This window comes from Zonotrichia albicollis, chromosome Z (assembly GCF_047830755.1).
Source record: "Zonotrichia albicollis isolate bZonAlb1 chromosome Z, bZonAlb1.hap1, whole genome shotgun sequence".
NCBI lineage: Eukaryota > Metazoa > Chordata > Aves > Passeriformes > Passerellidae > Zonotrichia > Zonotrichia albicollis.
In genome coordinates this window covers 59,204,793-59,223,292 of record NC_133860.1, presented here as the reverse complement: position 1 = coordinate 59,223,292, position 18,500 = coordinate 59,204,793, and the positions used below count along the sequence as shown (strand labels likewise).

General features: G+C 40.4%; 1 long non-coding RNA gene across 1 annotated transcript; it reads left to right on the top strand.

Moving 5' to 3' along the window:
* The first annotated feature begins 692 nt into the window (after positions 1-692).
* Positions 693-17,871, top strand: LOC141727180 (uncharacterized). The gene is made up of 3 exons (XR_012578230.1): positions 693-1,274; positions 4,705-5,027; positions 16,612-17,871. It is a non-coding gene; the product is annotated as an uncharacterized LOC141727180 (long non-coding RNA).
* The last annotated feature ends 629 nt before the right edge of the window (positions 17,872-18,500 follow it).

Sequence of the window (18,500 nt, the reverse complement as noted above, 5' to 3'; positions counted from 1 at the left end):
AGACGTGGTCAACAAGCTTCCCTGTAGGGCTTCTCCCTCTATCAGCCACGGCAGGACAATCTCAGTTGAAGATGCATCTACGTTAGGTACCCCAGTTAATTGTAAAGCATTAGCTGGGTCAAAATACCACTTCTTTTTTCCTTTGGTCTAAAAATGTGCAAAATATATTTCTCTGAGGTATTGAAAATCCTAACCTAAATCACACAAAATACAAGCTCTAGTTGTGCTGCTTGGCAGTGGCTTCCTCTCCTGTTTCTCACTGAAGACCCCTTCATCTGGCAGTAGAGCAGGAGATTTTTAGAAATGGGCTGGTTGCAAAGCAAATACAGGTTGCCAGGACACAGCTACTCTTCTGAGATTTGCAAACATATGTATTTATGTACCTCTGTCCTCTTGGCATATAGCCTCATTCAGTTTTCAAAGACAAAATTAAAGTTCTCTCATCTCTCAAGAAGGAGAGAATATGTGTATATAATTTTAGGTAAAGTATATTATGGGAACATTGCAGTTCAAATAGTAATGCTTTGTATAGACAGGAAGTTTTCAGCTCATATAAAGTTTAATAGAAATCCAAATAACTTTAATTCTTTCTTGTAGGTATACCTAATAGTGTCCATAAAATAATGCTTAGTTACTGATTTTAATGGCTTTTTCTTATTAAAAAAGAAAAAGTACAGTGAGTCATATTGGAAGAGAGAAAAGGCAAGGTTGATCCAAAATATTCTGAAATAAATATGAGGCATAACTCTTACTCATTAGCAACTAATTTTTTTCTTGAGTGATTCAACATCCCCAGAACAACTGTGACTACATAAACCACTGCTCTGAAACTGGTCCCTCTGGAGTGATCTTCCTTCATTGATGGAGTTCTTTTTTCTAGAGAGGAGAAGAGAATAGATGGATGCCAGGATTATTTACAAGCAGTCTAATCTCCCTAACAGTTCTCACAAACCATTCATCTAGTTCAGAATATGAAGGATACTCAATTATTCAATGAAAAGGTTAAGCTTGTGGTAATTATGCATAGTCAGTAATGAAATGTAATTCCCCTGGGTATTTTTTTAAAAGGATGCAGGCTGACAGATGTTTACCACATCCTTTCTGGCAGTGTTTTCTGAGGTTTTAGTTTGCGACACTGTTTATGCTTATTTTCAAAATGCAGTTCGTTGTCTTTAATGCTTTATTGAAGTTGTAACTGGGTGACAGTGAAGTAAGTCAGCCACAAAAATCTGTGTGCATCCAAGCCAAGGCAATGCTACTCCTACCATTATCTTGTAAGTACGAATATTCTGCTGCATAAGAAGAGTCAGGGAACAGCCCAACTAACTGCTGGCTCCCCACTTTCATCCTTCCTTACATCTATCCATCTCTTGCTTTCAATATAACACTTTTCTTGTTAAGTATTTTGTACATAGCCATAAATTATGATACATATGTAGGAAATTGTGACTGTACTGCTGGTGGCACATTTGGCTGTGCTACTTGGATGTGAGCTGGCTTTTGTCTTCAGTAATTGCTGAAGGTTTGTTTTGTTAATAAAATCTTATTGACAAAGCAGTGGGACTCTAAAATGATAAATAGCTTTGCTAAAGACATCCTCTACCTTTAACCAAAGCTATTTCTATCAATATCTTGCCTTGAGTATTGATACTTTGATGAATAAATGCTAACACATCATACTATGCCCACATAAGAGGCCACACAGAGACCTCTGTGTGAGGCCTTTCTGCAGTTCACTGCAGACTGAGCTTCATGCACACCACCATGGCATTGAGGTCTCTGCTGGGGAGAAGCCCAATGTCCCACTGCCCTCATTGCCAGGGGCAGGGGACACAAAGAAAACTCACTCAGAGTGTTGGAGCACTCTCTGACAAGAGCAAAAATGATTTGCAAAGCTTGATCCTTTGAGCAGCACTGTTTCAATTATTTGCATCCAGAGAGGCCACACCTGTGCTCTTTTCTCCAGGCTGCCGGGCTGTATCAAGCAGATCCCAATTAATGTTTGGGTGACTGAGGGCATTAACACCACAGTGGAAATCAACTGAGTAGAAAAAGAAGGTGGCAAAGAGTTATTTTTAATGCAAATGTTTTCCAGAGACAGTGCCCAGAGACCTTTCTGCTTCACAGTTTCCCTCTGAATCAGAAGGCCATCATTTGGGTGGGAGGTGGCTTTCCCCAAATGTGCCCAAGGTTTTTTGAATAGAGGTCATGGATAAAGAAAGGTTTTGGCCAGAAGCAAAGGGTTAAAATTAATACCTTTACTGAAATATGGATCATCCACTGATAGGAAGGACAGATTTAAAGAAGAATCCAGCACCAGTTTGCATAACAGTTAAATGTTCCCTGTAACTGATTAGGCTCTTCAAAGATATGGAGAATAACAGTGTGCAATCAGTAAGTTTTAAATTCAGGTAAGTGCTTCACAGGCAGAGAGTTGAAGTCTTTTGAAGCTGATATGAACAATAGATACATATAATTATGCTTTTATTGTTTCTTACTGATCTTTAACACTTTTGTAACTGTTGTCTGTATCTTGACTGTGTATTTTTCACTTTGTCTATGGTAATGCTTGTTTCTATGTGCTGGGGCTACCTGTCTTCTTTCCGGTGCACCTATATTTTTTTATTTTTCCCTAAAACCAATTACAGCATTCCTTCATTAGCCGCACAGAAGCTGTCAATGGATAGATGCCTGTGCTGCAAGCATTTTGGGGAGACTACTGTTATCTGGAATTACCATGACTACAACAAGACACTGGGCAGTGTGGCTAAAGCCTAAGGGCTCCACAATTCTGAAAATAAAACTCTACTTTCTCTGTCTGCTGTCCTGAGATTTCATTGACTGAGAGCAAATCTGCAATATTGTGTCTGATTGCCAGTGCATGCACGGCCAGTCAGAGTCTGGAGTTAGAGGGAATGGATGTAAGATCTCTTAATGTTCACAGAAATCTACAAAGAAGAAAAGAAAAACATTTGTAATGAATTCAAGGTAATCCCTGGACTGTGGGTTTGGAATGTTGGGTGGTTTAAGAGATTATTTAGAGTGCCTTCTTTTAAGTAACACCACTTGTGCTACCTTAATATTTGCAAGTATTTGCTCTGAGGGCTGGTCACAAAGGTCCTTGGTGTCATCTGTTGCAGAGTAACAAACCAAATTGTTTAAATATTCATTGAACTCCCATACAAAAAGAAAAGAGCTCAGTCAGACCATCACGTCAAACTGCTGATGGTTTTTCTTATTTCCTGTGGAATCTTTCAGTGGGAAAATGTCTTTCTCATGGTGTTTCAAGAATATTTGTTGTGGAGGGACAAACTTACTATGTGTGATTGGTTTTCTATTCTCCCATTGTGTCCTCATTATCACTTGATATTTATGTTGCAGTAATGCCCATACCCTCCATGCAAACTGAAGATGGCACTGCAATAGGAAATAACAAGGACCGAACCTTTGGCCTGAAAGATTGGTGAACCAGTTTTTGTTTGCTTTTTTCCATCTTATAAAAAGCATTTTTTTGGGAGCTCAGATGACAAATGCAGGAGGGCAGACTGTTTCTAGACAAAGGTGCATTGTGCCTCAGCCATGGGGCAGGCAAGGAAGGCCAGAATACAAGTGTAACTAGGACTTCCTAAAGATCTACTGCCAATATACATGGCCATACATAGTAATAAGCATATAATGAGCACATACCTAGGAGAAGAGATAAACCAAGAGAGGTATTTAAATGCATGTTATTGTTTAGTTTCTTTTCCATGAAAACTATGAAATATGAAATTGGACTCTATTTTACAATAAGGCTGAGGCCAAAGGAATTATGCTCTTGCAGAACAGCAGGATGTGGTTCACAGGCAAAGGAAGAAATCTCTAGAAATTGAGTACTGTGAAAATGAGAAAGAGAAAGATGAGCTATGTGTCTGAAATTCACCATGATCTTAGTCTCTCTTTAATTGATTACATGCCTTGCCATCTCAGTTCTGGGGAAGCATACAAATGGATGTTTTCATATAACCAGTGCTGCTGCATGAGCGGTTAAACAGCCTTGCAGTTACAGCAATTAAAAGCACCATCATAATGCATCAAAGATGAGAGGAAGTGGTTTTCTGAGTGGACCCTGACCTAAACATGAAGTTGATGTCTTCCTTTAGCTTGCAGCACACGGGAAAGAAGCAGGATTCCCTGTAACAGATATTGCAAGCTGGCAGTGGAAGACTTACTGAAATAGGCAAGGAAGAGATTTGAGTGTAAAAAAAATTAATCCAAAGTTTATTAAAAGAGTGTTGCATCATTACATATCAAAATGTGTAAAGATAGAGAACAACATGCTAGAGAACAAAGCAGTGCTCAGGTGGAAACTCTATTTGCAGTTCATGCACACTAGCTGACCTTCACAGATATAATAATCCTGTGTCTCGACTCAGATGCCAGATTTGAAAGTCTGAGGATCAAATTTGAGGTATTACTAATAAAATGTTAACACAAACTCTTGCCCAGAGGTTTAAGAAAACTAAACTAAACTACTTGCTGCCTAGGTAATTAATTTTCCCCATTTACAAAGGCCTCAGTTACTTTAGCAGAGTCTTTTTTCTCCAACTATTTAATTTCCTTCTAAAAACTTCCTATAGCACCAAATCCCTTTCTATATTAAGTCCTCTGAAGACTTCTAAATGTATTTTATTTTTATTTGGTTGGTTTTCTTTTTCTTTTCAGGCCTCAAGGCAAGGAGCTTTTCCCCAGACACAGAACCACTAATGCGGGGCACATGTGCACATCTGCTGGTGGCCCAGGATTCTAAACATGGCTGCTGTAAACTTCCCACTGCTCCTGATGTACCTCCATGCTTTTCCTTCCTTAGAAGTGCATCCTGATCCAGCTCAGAAGCTCCTGGAAAATAAGCTTTGGGTCTGGCTGTTGGTTCCTTTCAGCTGTCTTTCTCTCTGCCAGATGTGGACAGAGGGCCTCTCCTACAGGGCAAACTGGTGGGGAGAGGAGGAGGGCATGAGAGAATGAGCTCTTTTCTCTTTTAGCCCCATGTAGGTATATTTTTTTTTTTTGGCTGCATATTTACAGAGGTTTACAGAGTCTGAAATATTTTAAAAGTTTTAAAATTTTTTGAACATTTCCTCTTCTTTTGATTAAGCAACGTATGCATATCATGTAAGTTCAGAATGCAAAGTCACATGAGCCGAGATTTTCAGGCGCAGATAAGGAGATTTCAGACAAAGCATCCGTGCACAGCCCGGAGTAGCAGAAGCTTCCATCCAGTCGCTTTGGCTCAGATTAAATCTTTACAAAACAAACTTTGCAAACACGCATGCAACCACAGCCTTACTACCAGTTTGGCTACAAATCTCTTCTATTCCCGGGAGCATTAGCAGAGGAAGTTTCCCTGGGACCAACTGATGAAGCAGCACTGCAAAGCTAAGTGCAAGAAAAGCAGAGGTGGTAGGGTGGAAATACAGGGGTATGTCTCAACTTTTAAAAGAAAACAGACAATGAGGACCTCCAGGATTGCTACTTTTAAGAGAGCCTGGGAGAGCTGGATTTTGTTTAAAAACATGTGAAATTTAAAAAAGGGAGTTCTTTGGTTGGAGCCCCATTATGCCAGACCAAAAATGGCTGGGATGCCATTTATTTTATGTCTGCCTGAGGCAAATCAGTTGCTGTATCTAATTTTGCTGTATCTATGCTAAGTGTAGTGGCCACAGCAGTTCAAGAGCTGTCCAACTTTTCCTTGTATTCAGATTTCATCAGTGGAGCAGCAATAGGGAATACAGTGAATATATAGATATTTACTTAAGTTTCAGTTTTCTTAGCAATAGCTTAGCTATAGAATTGACACACAAAAAAACCCAGACCCAAGCAGTGGAGCCATGCGTTAAAAGCATGTGATTTATTTATGTCACTGAAACTATCAAGAGAATTGGGCCAGAGAGGTTAAAAAGTCCAGGCTGGTGTTTCTTAAAAAGCCAGAGACACAGGAACATCCAGCCCTATTTTAAGATAAAGGGGTAAAGGCTGCCTGGAGGAGAAAGGTTCTTTTCAACATGCTGACATGTTGGATGATGCTGTGCTGCAGGGAGGTAACTGTAACATAGTGACTTCTCCATGGATATTTACTCTGACTTCAAGTCAGTGAGGCTGTTACTGTCGTTGTCTCCGTTAAATGTGAGCCTGGGGGCATTTCAATGCTACCAGCCTGTGCAATTGTACTGAAGTTTCCCCTGCTAATACTGCTTTGTTTTGGTAAAAGTCTCAGCCCAATCAGTAATGTCACAGTTTTAACCCGTATGGTTACTTGGAATTCAATCAAACTCCTTGTGAAACGTTAAAAAATGTCAGGAAAAGAGAAGCAGTACAACATCACAAATGCTTTGCAAATGCTTTTCAAAACCCACAGTTATTCTGGGCCTGACTCATGATTTCTGTATGTCTAGTTAGCTATAGCTCATCTTTATTTACTGCTTTTGCTAATCTGTATATGTACACTGGGATACATCTGGGCCATCTGGCTAACATCATGGTGTGAAGAGTACCCACAACTATATAATTTTGTGGGTCTGTGCTCCTTAGTGTCCTCCCTAGACTTTATGAGCTCAGCATTTTGCATGGGCATGCAGAGCACTTCACAAGGGCCAAAATAAAAATAAGGACTATGATATTTCCCACTAATGCATTGTCTTGCAGTGAGCATCTGGGATAAAATGGATTTGTGTGCACCTGGTTGCACTTGTGCAGCCCAGGGGCCATCTTTTCAAAATCTCCATGGCATCAGGGACACTCTTATTTCCTTGCCTGTCAGTATTCTCCCCTGCTGACCCAGGTTCGGTATCTTCCCTGGGGCAAGAGCTCTCTGGTGGCTTTCTCCTCCCCACCACAGTAGTTCATGTGGCAAGTAAACTTGGCTGACACTTCAGAAGGCAACATATCTGTAAAAATGCAGGCACTCCCTCTGGGGCAGCTGCACCAGGAAGGCAGCTGAAGATGGGAATCAGGCACTAACTTCATCCTGCCTGTGCACCATTGTGGTGCTAGTCTATTCCTCTCTTAGGTAGAGTACAAGGCATTTCAGTTTCCCCTGGGTAAAATGTCACTACTCAAACATTAGCTATAGTCTCCTGGAAGGTTGTTTCTGGAAAACAAAAGAAGCTCCTTTATAAACACTAGCATCTGCTGACCCCAGGAATCAGGTCCATCCACAGAGCAGATACTGCCCCCAGGCCCAAGAGCAGAGGGATAAGTGTCCCTCTGCTGTCACACACTGTGCTGAGGATGGGGTCTTCCGTTGAAATGCCTGATATTCCAAGAAGAAGCAAGGCAGAAATAAAGCTGCATGCTCTGTGCCATGTTTCACGCAGCAGCCTGCCTTGGCTGCTGCTCGTGCTGGCTGTGAACAAATGCAGTGGGCATGGCCTGGGCTGTGTAACAGTGATAACAGCAGAGGCAGCTCCTGGATCTTTGGGTGACAACAGACTCGTGTAGGAGCCACAGCAGGCAAGATGTCTGCTTTTCTGGGACTGGAGAAGAAAATGTCTCAGGACTGCAAACTGTTTTCAGAGGGAGTCAAGCTGCAATGTAGGTGTGTCAATAGCGTATTGGAAGGCTAGGTTCAAGTCAACCTAATTATTAAAGGAAACAATTTCTCTTGGTGATTGACTACCTTAACAGATAGTCATGTGCTTTGGCAATACTTTGGTGTGGGTTCCAGAAATAAAGGTGTAATTTCACAAGACAGGCAATGGAAAGAGGCAGGGAGCTCTGAAAACCTCTAGTGTGTATAGAGATCAGGAAGAGATATGAAGAGCTCTTACCCTTTGGATCTAGGCTGAGTGAGGAGAGAGTGGGTTCCCTCATGCCTACAACAGCAGCCCCTAGGTGGGTTCAACAAAGCAGTTGGTGGCAGAGCCCCAGTGTCTTCAGCATCCAGTATTTTCTGCTCCAAAGAGGTTATTGTCTGACACAGGCATTAACCAGATATGTTTTATTTATTTTCTACAAGTCTCTCAGCATTCATTTTTCTGTCCTTCATAAAGAATTATGCTTTAATTTCTGACCCTGAGTACAGGTTATTACTTGGTGGGGTTTTTTTCTCTAATGTTCCTTGTGATTCCTGCTGAGGAAAGCTTTTGCTTTGGAGGCACGTAATTGTGCATTGCAAAGGCCAGTTGTCCCAAGAAGACACACAGATCAGCCACCTGGCTCAGTGGAAACATCAAGAATAAAAGTAAGATGTGTCTAGGGACTTGTGGGAGCTGGAGAGAGGCCAATTGCAGGCAGAGGGACTGTGTGAACTTGAACATCAATCCACGTTCTTATTTTATTTTTTTCTTTCTTCAGCTGGTTTTAAGGAAATAGGGGCTGAGGCTTCAAAATACAAGAGAAGATGCACTTTGTTCTGACATAGAAGGGTCTTGAGAAAAACTGAGTAGGTTGAATGTATTATGAAGTGCTAAGTTTTTTTTTGTTTACTGTATTTCAGAGAGCTATTAGAAAGAACAAAATATGCAATTCCAAGCAAGACAAAAGTTGAATAAAAAGCTGTTAACAAGTTCAGATGGTCTGGGCAGAAAGGATTGGACAGGCCATTTTGAAGACAGAAGGAGTGAAAGATGTACAAAGTTTCAAAGACAGGAAAAAATTTTCAAGGTTTCTGGAAAAGCACAAGTTTGGCACTACATAACAGAGGGCTTTCGGGTCATATTTCTCTGAAGGAGGCAGAAAGCCATCCACTGGAAAGCTGTTCCTGGATGTTGGGTCCCCTGTGTGTCCTGGAAAACATGACCTTGTTTATTCATGTAAAGAGAGTGTTTTTTTAGTGCCTGAAAAATCCTGTGTCCTTTCACTGATTATTCTTTATTATTGAAATAAACTCTAAACCTCCAAGTGCTGAACTAGTCAGAAAAGTCAAGGAAAGTAACATTGATGTTTCACAGTTATTATACTGCATTTAAGAGGGGGAAAACCCCCCTAGAATTATTGAATGTGTGACAGTAGGGAAAAAAAGCATGTGTAGCATGTTGGACACCTCATCTCCCTCTCTGCATATTTGGATGCTCATGTCTCCTGTGCCAATGTAGCGTGCAGATCCTGCCACAACCATGACCTGAGTCCAGGCTGCCAGTTTTGCTGTGACAAGGCAAAGTTAACTGAGACAGACATGCTGTGCAATGAGGATTATTGGCTGAGGGAAGCTGACAGAGGAGGCAGTCACTGGTTACACCAGTTTGCTACTTCTCTCTGTTCTCCTGGGAAATTTGGAAACCAAATTTCCCTACTTACCTTACTGCTCAAATTGCACCATTTCCCAAGGCAGGGTTTATCCGTGCGTGCCTGGCTGGCTGCTGGCAATGGTTTGCTCAATCGTTGCTGACTTGGATAATTCCAGCCTTGGGTCAGGGAAATCAGTTCATAACCATGCTCATACGGTTCATACCTTTTTCCAGACCTTACTGTCTCCCTGTTGGCCTCAGCAGCCTAGCACTTTAAGAAAGACCTTGATTTTAATAATTCCATTTTAAATTCAGGTTCACTTTAGCGTCTGGTACAATTTCTTCACAGCAGATCTTCTCTCATTTAGGCAAGTGAAAATTTGTGAGTCTCCAGTTCCACACTTTTTTTTCCTAAAACTCTATTCTACTTTCTTCATATCCACGTACTTCCCCATTATTCTATTTCATTTGCTATTTCCTTTACTCACTTTAACTTTCTCTGTCATGCAGTCTCATTTGAAAGGTTTTCTTGTGCAAGGCCGGTGAGATGCAGGCAGGATTCTTGCGCAGGTTCCATTAATGTATATTTTAAAATGTCCATCTGAGACACAAAATGCTGCATTTAGTTTTCATGACATCTAAGAAGGGAGAAAATATCACGAGGCAGAGCAATGGTAGATGTGCTAACTTATGACAGAGATAAGATATATAGTGTTTGATAGCGCTGATCCTTAGTGCTTGAGCCTGTGTATTGGTCTCTGTAGGAAGGATGGGGAAAGGTGGGATAAAAAAAGTCTCATTACTTTAAAACAATTGCAAACCATTTTCAGAAAGGCATAGCCACAAGATCTGTGTGAGGTTTTTGCCTGTTGGAAGCCGTTGTGAGAATTTCTCATTCTTGGATCTTGGAGTGAGAGTTTAATGCAGAAAATTGCTTCCTCCTACACACTAATAAAAACACAGTAAGGATTTTACAAAGGAAAATGAATGCTGTTCACAACAGAGGGCTCGACTGTCCAGTTCCCTTCACTTTATGCAGTTGTCCAGACTGCTGCAAAAATTATGTACCATTGTTCTTACTGGCCTTGATGTATGCAAGCTCAGCACTGGTGAACTTAGCATGCAGTGATCCAGAATAATATCAGAGGAGTATGCAGGTATTTGCAGGTTTGTAAACAAGGCTGGTAAGTTTAGTCTTCACATGGTGTCTAGACAGCAGCAATTAGTAGTAATTAGTAAGTACATCTGCTGTCTGCTTAGTCCACTGCAGCTCACGTGCTGTGGAAGTAAGGGATCAAAGAGTTTTACTGCAACATCAATTCCCCATAAAATAGGGTCTTGCATTAGATTCCCTTACGTTGAGTGCCTGCTTTGCTCTGATGATCTGGTTTAGAGTTTTTGAGGTGCTTGTTTCCCTACTCAGGAGCCAGCTTGCCAGATGAAAATGATGGACCAATAGTAAACACTTAATCTTGTAGTAATAATAATAAACAAAAAACAAAACAAAACAAACGTCTTGAACTGGATCCCTGTCATGTAAATAAAATTCTGCTTCTAGGTAAGACTAAATTCAGTAGGTCAGAGCTTCACAAAGCATACTCCAAGGTACAAATTCATGACTCTGCTAGGTATTTGAATCTGGCTTTTACTGGGCTTGGCTTATTAGAAGGCAGCTTTTGTCATGCCTGCTTGCCACCATGTAGGTGCTAACTGTGCCCCTGCCTTGTCTCAAGGCAGAAGGAAGGTGGCAATATTGCAGTAGGCTCTGTGTCAGAAAAAGAGCTATTAAACACTCTCTGCTATGGCTATTGTAGATTCCCTGACACCTGAGAAGAGCCCAGTGTGACTCTCCAGGTGGAAAACCACTGCTAAACAGTTGAGGAAAATGCTGTTGTCTACTGTTCATGTGAAGAGAGGAGTGTAAACAGAACTTATTGTTGGTTGGGTTTGTTGGTTTTTTCCGCTACTTGCTTTCAGATGTCTGTGTGCCACACAGGCACTAGTGCTGGTGGCTCACATACTTGTGATAGCATCTACTTGTAATATGGCTGCTGCCAACTACACTAAGTAGTTGCAAGATTAAATCAGCCTTAGTCACAAAGCCTGTCGGCTGTGCCACATATGGTGATCAGCGTCACAACGGTGGAAGGGAGGTGTTGAGAGCCTCAGAAACCTCCTGCATTTTTCTTTGACACTCCTCTCTCTTCATTTCTCTCCCCTAAGACAAGAGCTTGTGTTTCAGGGAGCTCCTAGAATACCTGCCTATTGTCAGCCCTAGCAAGTAATGTTTCTTTTGTGTATAAGAGGGGGAAGAGCTGAGAATGTTTTAAAACCCAATAATTTTATGGTCAGTAAATAAATAACCCAGAACCTCTCTAATCAGGGAAAGCACCTTGTTTGCTAGGCTACACAATGTGGTTTCTCATGCTTTCCTAATGAATCCTATATGAGGAAGAGCAGAGTATGGCTCTCCCAGGATTTCCCCAAGATTTATGCCTTGGATATAATGTAGGATGAGAAGCTGTAGCTGTAGACTTTATCTCTCTGTGCTCCTGACATATTGCAGCTCTTTGATGATGAGCATTTAGTGGAATTTTAGCAAAGACTTCTGCTAGCTCTGTCTTCTCTCTGACAAATTACTGTGACCTAAGAAATGTTTGCAGGGCTTAGGAAAATGATTCCTCTTGAACCAAGGACTGAGTGTCTCCTTGCAGGAAACGTCATCTCATTAGCAGATTTCTCTGGAAAACCCAGAAAGCTGTAGTGCTAAGTATAAGACCGCTTTTTGAAAGCAGACAGAGGAACAAGAAAAAGAAGACTGGGTGAGACTTTGCCAAACAATAAAGGTCTGGTTTGTTGCTGATGTTTGGGTCAGTCGGTCTAATTGGCCTCAGGGAGTATGTTTCTGAACCAGCTGCAGTGTATAATGTAAATCAATATTTTAACATCACAGTTAAAGGAGCTCTATTGCATTAAATCTGCAACAAATATCAGATCCAAATTGTTATACACCTTTGGGGATTCACAAAGTGTCCAGAATGGATTTTCTATTCTTCAGATAAACATGAAGCCAAATCTGTGACTGTTTTGTTGCTCTTATAAGAAGAGAGCTAACCCACAATAGATTGATAAGTCCCATTAAAAGAAAAAACAAAACAAAACAAAACAAAAATCCAAACAAACAAACAAACAAACAAACACCACACCAGATTTTCGTATTGTACACAAGCTGTGGTTTCCTAACTGATTTCATGACTAGGCTAATTCAGGTTGTAGAGCAGTAATGCAGTCTCAAACTGAGACATGGGTCATGTGAAGCTGTCGAAGTTTCCCAGTCTGACAGAGATTAAAACCCACTCACTCTGATCTTTGTTGCAATATGAATATCTAAAGACATTTTTGCATCCCAGAGTATTATCAGAAAGCAAAAACCTCTGACAGATAAATAAATATTTCCCCAGTTGAGGAGGAAGAGACAGTCTTCAAGAGCATGTTCTCTGGGCTTTATACTTTTCCTCTGGTTTATGTGTACAGGGATCTGATGTAGAAAAAGTACTGTGTGATGAAGCTAAGTTTATTTTCATTTACTTGCTAAACATGAGAAAAGCTTGTGTTTTTAAGGATGACAAAGCTATGTGAGATGAATTTCCAATATAAAATGGGGCTTTTACTTAAATAAAAGTCAATTTTACCCAAGACTTAAAAGTTCAGATGCAAAAAACCCTTGGAATCATCAATACCATTTAAAGAAGTGAATGCTACAGAGAAGCACTTGATCTAAACTAATGACTGCAAGTTTTTACCAGCTACTGCTCAGAAAATTTCTATAAAACCCATAAGTAAATTCTGCACAAAATTACTTGTTCAAGTGGTAAACATAAACAAAATTTTTGAAATTAAAAGGAAAAGGGCATTCTTCAATATTTTGTCTAATAACAGAGTAGCACCGGAGACACAAGCATCTACAGGCTGGAAAGTACATGGAGTGAGAGCATTATTTTGAGATGTGTGAAATGTTCTGTATAATTATTTTAATATTCATCACTGTCTTTGTGGCTAATGAGGGATGATGACCCTCAATATCTCATTAAATTTAATCTTACTAGAGAATTTTGCTTTAAAAAACAATTTGGTAGATTCCTCATTTTCTTACCATCTTATTCTCCTTTTTTTCAAAGACATTATTTATCTACTCAAAGGCCTCTAACTCCTTCTGTGGAACTGGTATACTTGTAACTGGCATACTTGTAACCTCTGCTAAGCTGATGAAAGCATTTCTATCATTCTTCCTTGATACGTAAAGAAAGTTAATTCCACTTCTGCTTTTTTTTTTTTTTTCCCTTACTCTAAATAGTGGGGATGCAGTTCTTTGCTTCTCCTCATCTGGTCGATTTAGAGACAGCTGAAGCTGTGGACACAATGCTTTGATGCAGAGATTCAGTGGCTGCAAATACACTGCCTTTGTCTCAGTCAATAAACACATAATGATTTTAGATGTTAAAGACAAGCTTTGCTCTGGTCTGCTGCAGAGAGGTATTCTTGGGGCTCCTTTATGGGTAGATGTGGATGATAATTCTTCATTCTATATTCTTGTGTCTTCATTCTGTATTCTTGTGTTCTACTTTTCCTTCCAAGAAGAATTGGCCCCACCTTGACCTTATCATCTGCAGTCCAGTACTCTTCTCTCCCATCATTTCCAGCATCTCTCTATTTTCTGTCCCATGTTTTAGATTCTCGACATGATGCAAAATAAGTGACTGGTCCAAAAGCTGTTTTGTGGCTTCCACCCATGTGAGGAGCATGGGCTGAGGCTTGCAGCTCATCAGATGCAGTTGTAGCTGAAGGTGGTATTCCCTTCCCCCAGTGGCCATTGCATGGCCAGGGCCACCCCATGTCCTGGGTGGCTTTAAGTGGTCACAACTGCTTTTGCAAAGAATTTTTGTCTTCTTATAGCTGATAAAAAATCTCTGTCTGTTAATGAGAAACTTAGGTTTTCCCTATACTCCTTTCATAGTTTAGCTTTATGAGGCTTTTCTTTGTTGGACTCGGGGTTCTGAATCTTATCATTCCATAAAAGAGCAGTAACTGTTTTTACAGCATGTATAAGTTAGCACTTCAATGTGCAGACACTGAAGTTTGTAGTATCTATAAATTATGTTTCCCATGAGCGTCACCGTTGCTGCAAGGCTGAAAAGGGAGATGTATAGCAACATTAATTTCTTGATAAGGCCCCACTTATGGGCTGTGAAATATTCACATAGTGAAGGTTGGTATTTGATTTATACCATCCGACATCACAGTTCATATTGCTCCAGAGGTAGTAAGGACAATGGTTTTCTATTTTTAGAAAGTTGGAATAAAAATCCCTATGTGCATAGATATTCCAAGGCACCAACCATTCCCTCAAATTTGATGTACATAGGAGAAATACAGCCCCACACAATCTGGGGCTAGCTTAAAGGGGTGGTGATCTGATGCCAATTCACAGTTTCTATTTAGCAGTCCCAGAAAATTTAGGAAGAGATTCCTAGAAATCTGGAATTGGTGCAGTTCAGATTGCTCCAGAAGTTAAGTCCTTAGCTGACATCAAGGATGATCACCTGCTGTAAGGAGGCTGTAAACTGTTACAACTGCTCTGTCCTCTTCGTCTGCTCTCTGATTGTGCAGCTGTTTGTTAAAATGCAGATGCTGCGAAAGTCTGGGATCCAGACTTTTTTTCATGGGTTTAGGATTGATTGCTTCATTTATAAAAGAAAGTAAATAGAACAAAAAAATTAGTGTCCCTCTTGAGGCAAGGGGGAACTTCCAAATATTCCCGTCCATCCTGGAAACACTGTTTTATGACTTCTTGCTTTCTCAGTTACTTACCCATCCCAGCACCTCCTCCAGCCCAAAGTGATACACAAGAAATAGGACAAGGGAGTAATATACTGTTGTTGCTGCAACACTCTGATACCAAGCATCTTATCAAATTATTCTCCTGTGTGACCTGTGTATTAGGGAGATCGCAGCCCCCTGCTCTGCCCTTTTCTCAGGTCCACTACTATAAAAGTGGGAAACAGTGCCTCTTGGCTAGTACCCTCTCCACTTAATCTTTTCATTGCCCCCTAATAAGCTGAAATTAAAAATCGAATTATTTTTATCTTGTTCTTTTTTTTTTTTTCCTAGGCTTTAGGTACTTGCTACTACTTTTTCAGGTTTTTGCCCTTATTTTGAAAAACTATCAGAGACTAGCAATTCCCATTTCCACGCAGGGTCTATAGTTTCTATAGACTAGCTTTAACAAAAAATATCCCAGTGTAAAAAGGTGTTGAGGATTTTTTTCAGTGTTTAAAGAATGGGATGCAGTTTCCCAGATTTTCAGTTCAGTTGTCTTACTTAATTGAAAGAAATTAACCTTGGTTCAATTTGGTGATGTGCAATTGGTGTTATTTAAATTAAATTACTCCAGAATTGCTTTGTTTCTGTATTGCACATTTCTCCTGTTGCAAAAAGCCTGCTCCAAAAGCACCATGGTTATGTTTATCTAACTTACATAACTTACACACAACTTACATGACTCTTAATTAATCAATATTTGTGAAATATTTCCAAATATCTCTGGATATCAGACTCGGTAGAAGCATCACATATTGAAAGATTCAATTTTTAATGAAGTTACTCAAATGACTGTTGAAATGAGGATGTGACTATGGAGGCAGAAGTCCAATGAAATAATTTTTCTATACGACCTATGCTTTTCCTGTTGCATGGAAATGCTGTGAAAATCCTGATAATGAATGCCTCTTTGCAAAAAAAAAAAAAAAAATCCCTTATGTGAACACAACAGTAACTGGACATCTGAGAAAGGTCGCAGAAAAGTGATTAAAAATTCAAGGTCAACACAAAGGAAAACAAATGCAAAGTTTAACCCAGGACTTCAGTGATGAGTAGGAGTGCATCCATCTTAGTACAAAGTGCTGCTACTGTTTCCTCTGTGGCCTTTTCCTCTTGTTGTCATGACTGCATTAGCTGCCTTTTTATTGAAGTGTTTATATTCCAAATACAAACACTGCAGTTCTCATCTAGCATTCATTTCTGTGAGTCAGGACCAAACCTTTATGCCACTTTATAACCCTTTGGTGAGTTTTGACTCAAGCCCAATGTGCTTAATACATCTATATCTCTTCCTGATGTATACCTTTATGAGCACTGATAGTTATCTTATGCTCGCTAAGAGTTTCCCTGAAAGCATAACTTCCTCTGTGAGTTGGAAATTACTAAGAGCAGAATGACTTTGCATCTGAGAAATTAAAATATATCCTTAATGCATCTGAGCAGGATCCTGGATAGGTAAAATGTGCTGTATGTGATGGATGGATTTTTAATCTACCTTCTCTGTCTATTTTGTGGGCACCTTATCCAACAGGGATGCTGCTGAGCAAACTGGCTTTCATCCACCAAACCACTTAAGCTCATGCTCATCCTGGGACATGTGAATCTTTCCACTGAGATTTCCGAATAACAAGGGAGCATTGCTCTTTGGTACCACCAGTCCTGAAACCCTCAAGAGAAGAACACAGGACCAGTTCTGGAAAACAATTAAAAGTAATATTCCATCTTGTTACTTCAATATTCAGTACTGAAGAACTTATCTCACTAGTTCCTGCTGAAGCCAGCAGGATTTTAGGAAGCTGTTCCAGGGCAGCCCAGCATCCCAAAGAGTTAGGCATGGGGAGGAATTAAATGTTCCTTACTGAGTGGAAGCTGCAGTTGTCAGTGTAAATGGTCCCAAATACACCCTACCCTCAAAACCATGGTTTCCAGAAAGGACAATCATTGCTCCATGAATCAGCTGCCCTGGGCTCTGCCTTGGAGAAAAAGCCCCATTAACAAGCATCACTGTCTGTAGTGTACCTCATTCCAAAACACTCATTCAAGCAAAACTGCCATGGGACTGAGGGAATCTTTCTCCACATGGAGTGGCAAGCTCAGGAGCAAGCTCTTGGTAGCTGTAGCAAGGACTCTGCCATAAGGAGGGAAAGCATACTGTCATACTCCTCATGTTTCTGCTCAGTCCCATTTCCTCCATGCTTGGTTAACAAAGGTGCGTTTTGTTATGCTGAATTAATGATGCCCTGGCTTCACCTGAGCAGCATGAAAAAGCTGCCATATCCAATGCCCCAGTAACCACTCGTGGCACTGTTTGTTCGTAGAGCACCTGTGCTGACAAGGACCATTTATCAAAATTAGTTTGGGAAGCAGCTGCACCTAAGCATTTTCATGTAAGCAACAGTCTCCGGAGATTGGGCAACAAATGAAGCAGAAGGAAGAGTGGAAACCCAAGAAGATGACCAGAGCCCACCTTGACTTGCAATGATTTAGTCAGCAAGTGCTTGGCATATTCTGGAAGGCTGTAGAACAAAAGCAATTTCGTTTTTACCTGAAGCTCTGAAAAACTGGAAGGAAGAAATAAAGGTGTGTCTTGGAAAACAGCTTTTAAAATGCTGAGGAAAATGCTTTAAGTAAAAAGCTTGTACCTCGGGACTCTTAGCAGGGGGGTCATAGTGTTCTGTAACATTGCAGCAAGTCAGACAATGAGAATTTTTTACCAAATAGACAGTAACACTGTCTTATGAACAGGAATTTTACTCAGCTGAAAACTATGGTTTTAAAGGGGTGGTTTTAATTTTACTGATCTACGAGGAAAATATATTTTCCTAATAAAATTATCAGTAAAATATATTATGTCAATATATTCTAAAACTTGTTGATGCTAACCATCAGAAAGATTACTTCTGGTCCAGGGTCTCAAGGTCCTCCTGAGATTATTACTTGCAGTTTTTCTTCCATTATGATCTCAGTCAATTTTGTTGATGCTTCTCCTTGATCCATGGGATCATTTTCTACTCCAGTCTGATCAGATCTTACCATTGGTAACCTTTTTGTGATTTTGAAACTCAATATTCTGTTGTCTTTTCCATTAAATTCATCTTACTAACTCTGACAGCAAAAAAAGCGGGATCTCAGTTGATAAGCTTAGTGGTAGTGACAGCACAGAAGTAGGATGAATCATACCAACTAATGCTTCTCTCATAATCTCTGAACAATACTCAGTACTGTTTCTTTTTTTTTTAAGGGGGGTAAGGTAGGAGGGAACCCCCCATCTTGTGCTGGCCTGTGTGATGGGGTCAAGAACAAGGACGGGAGAGGTCCTGACATCTCTTTTGCTATGGTGCTGGGAATGGATTTGTTCTCAGGGTTGCAGCTTGACAGGAAGAGACAGGGAAAATCTGGTATCCTGACAAAACTTCAGGA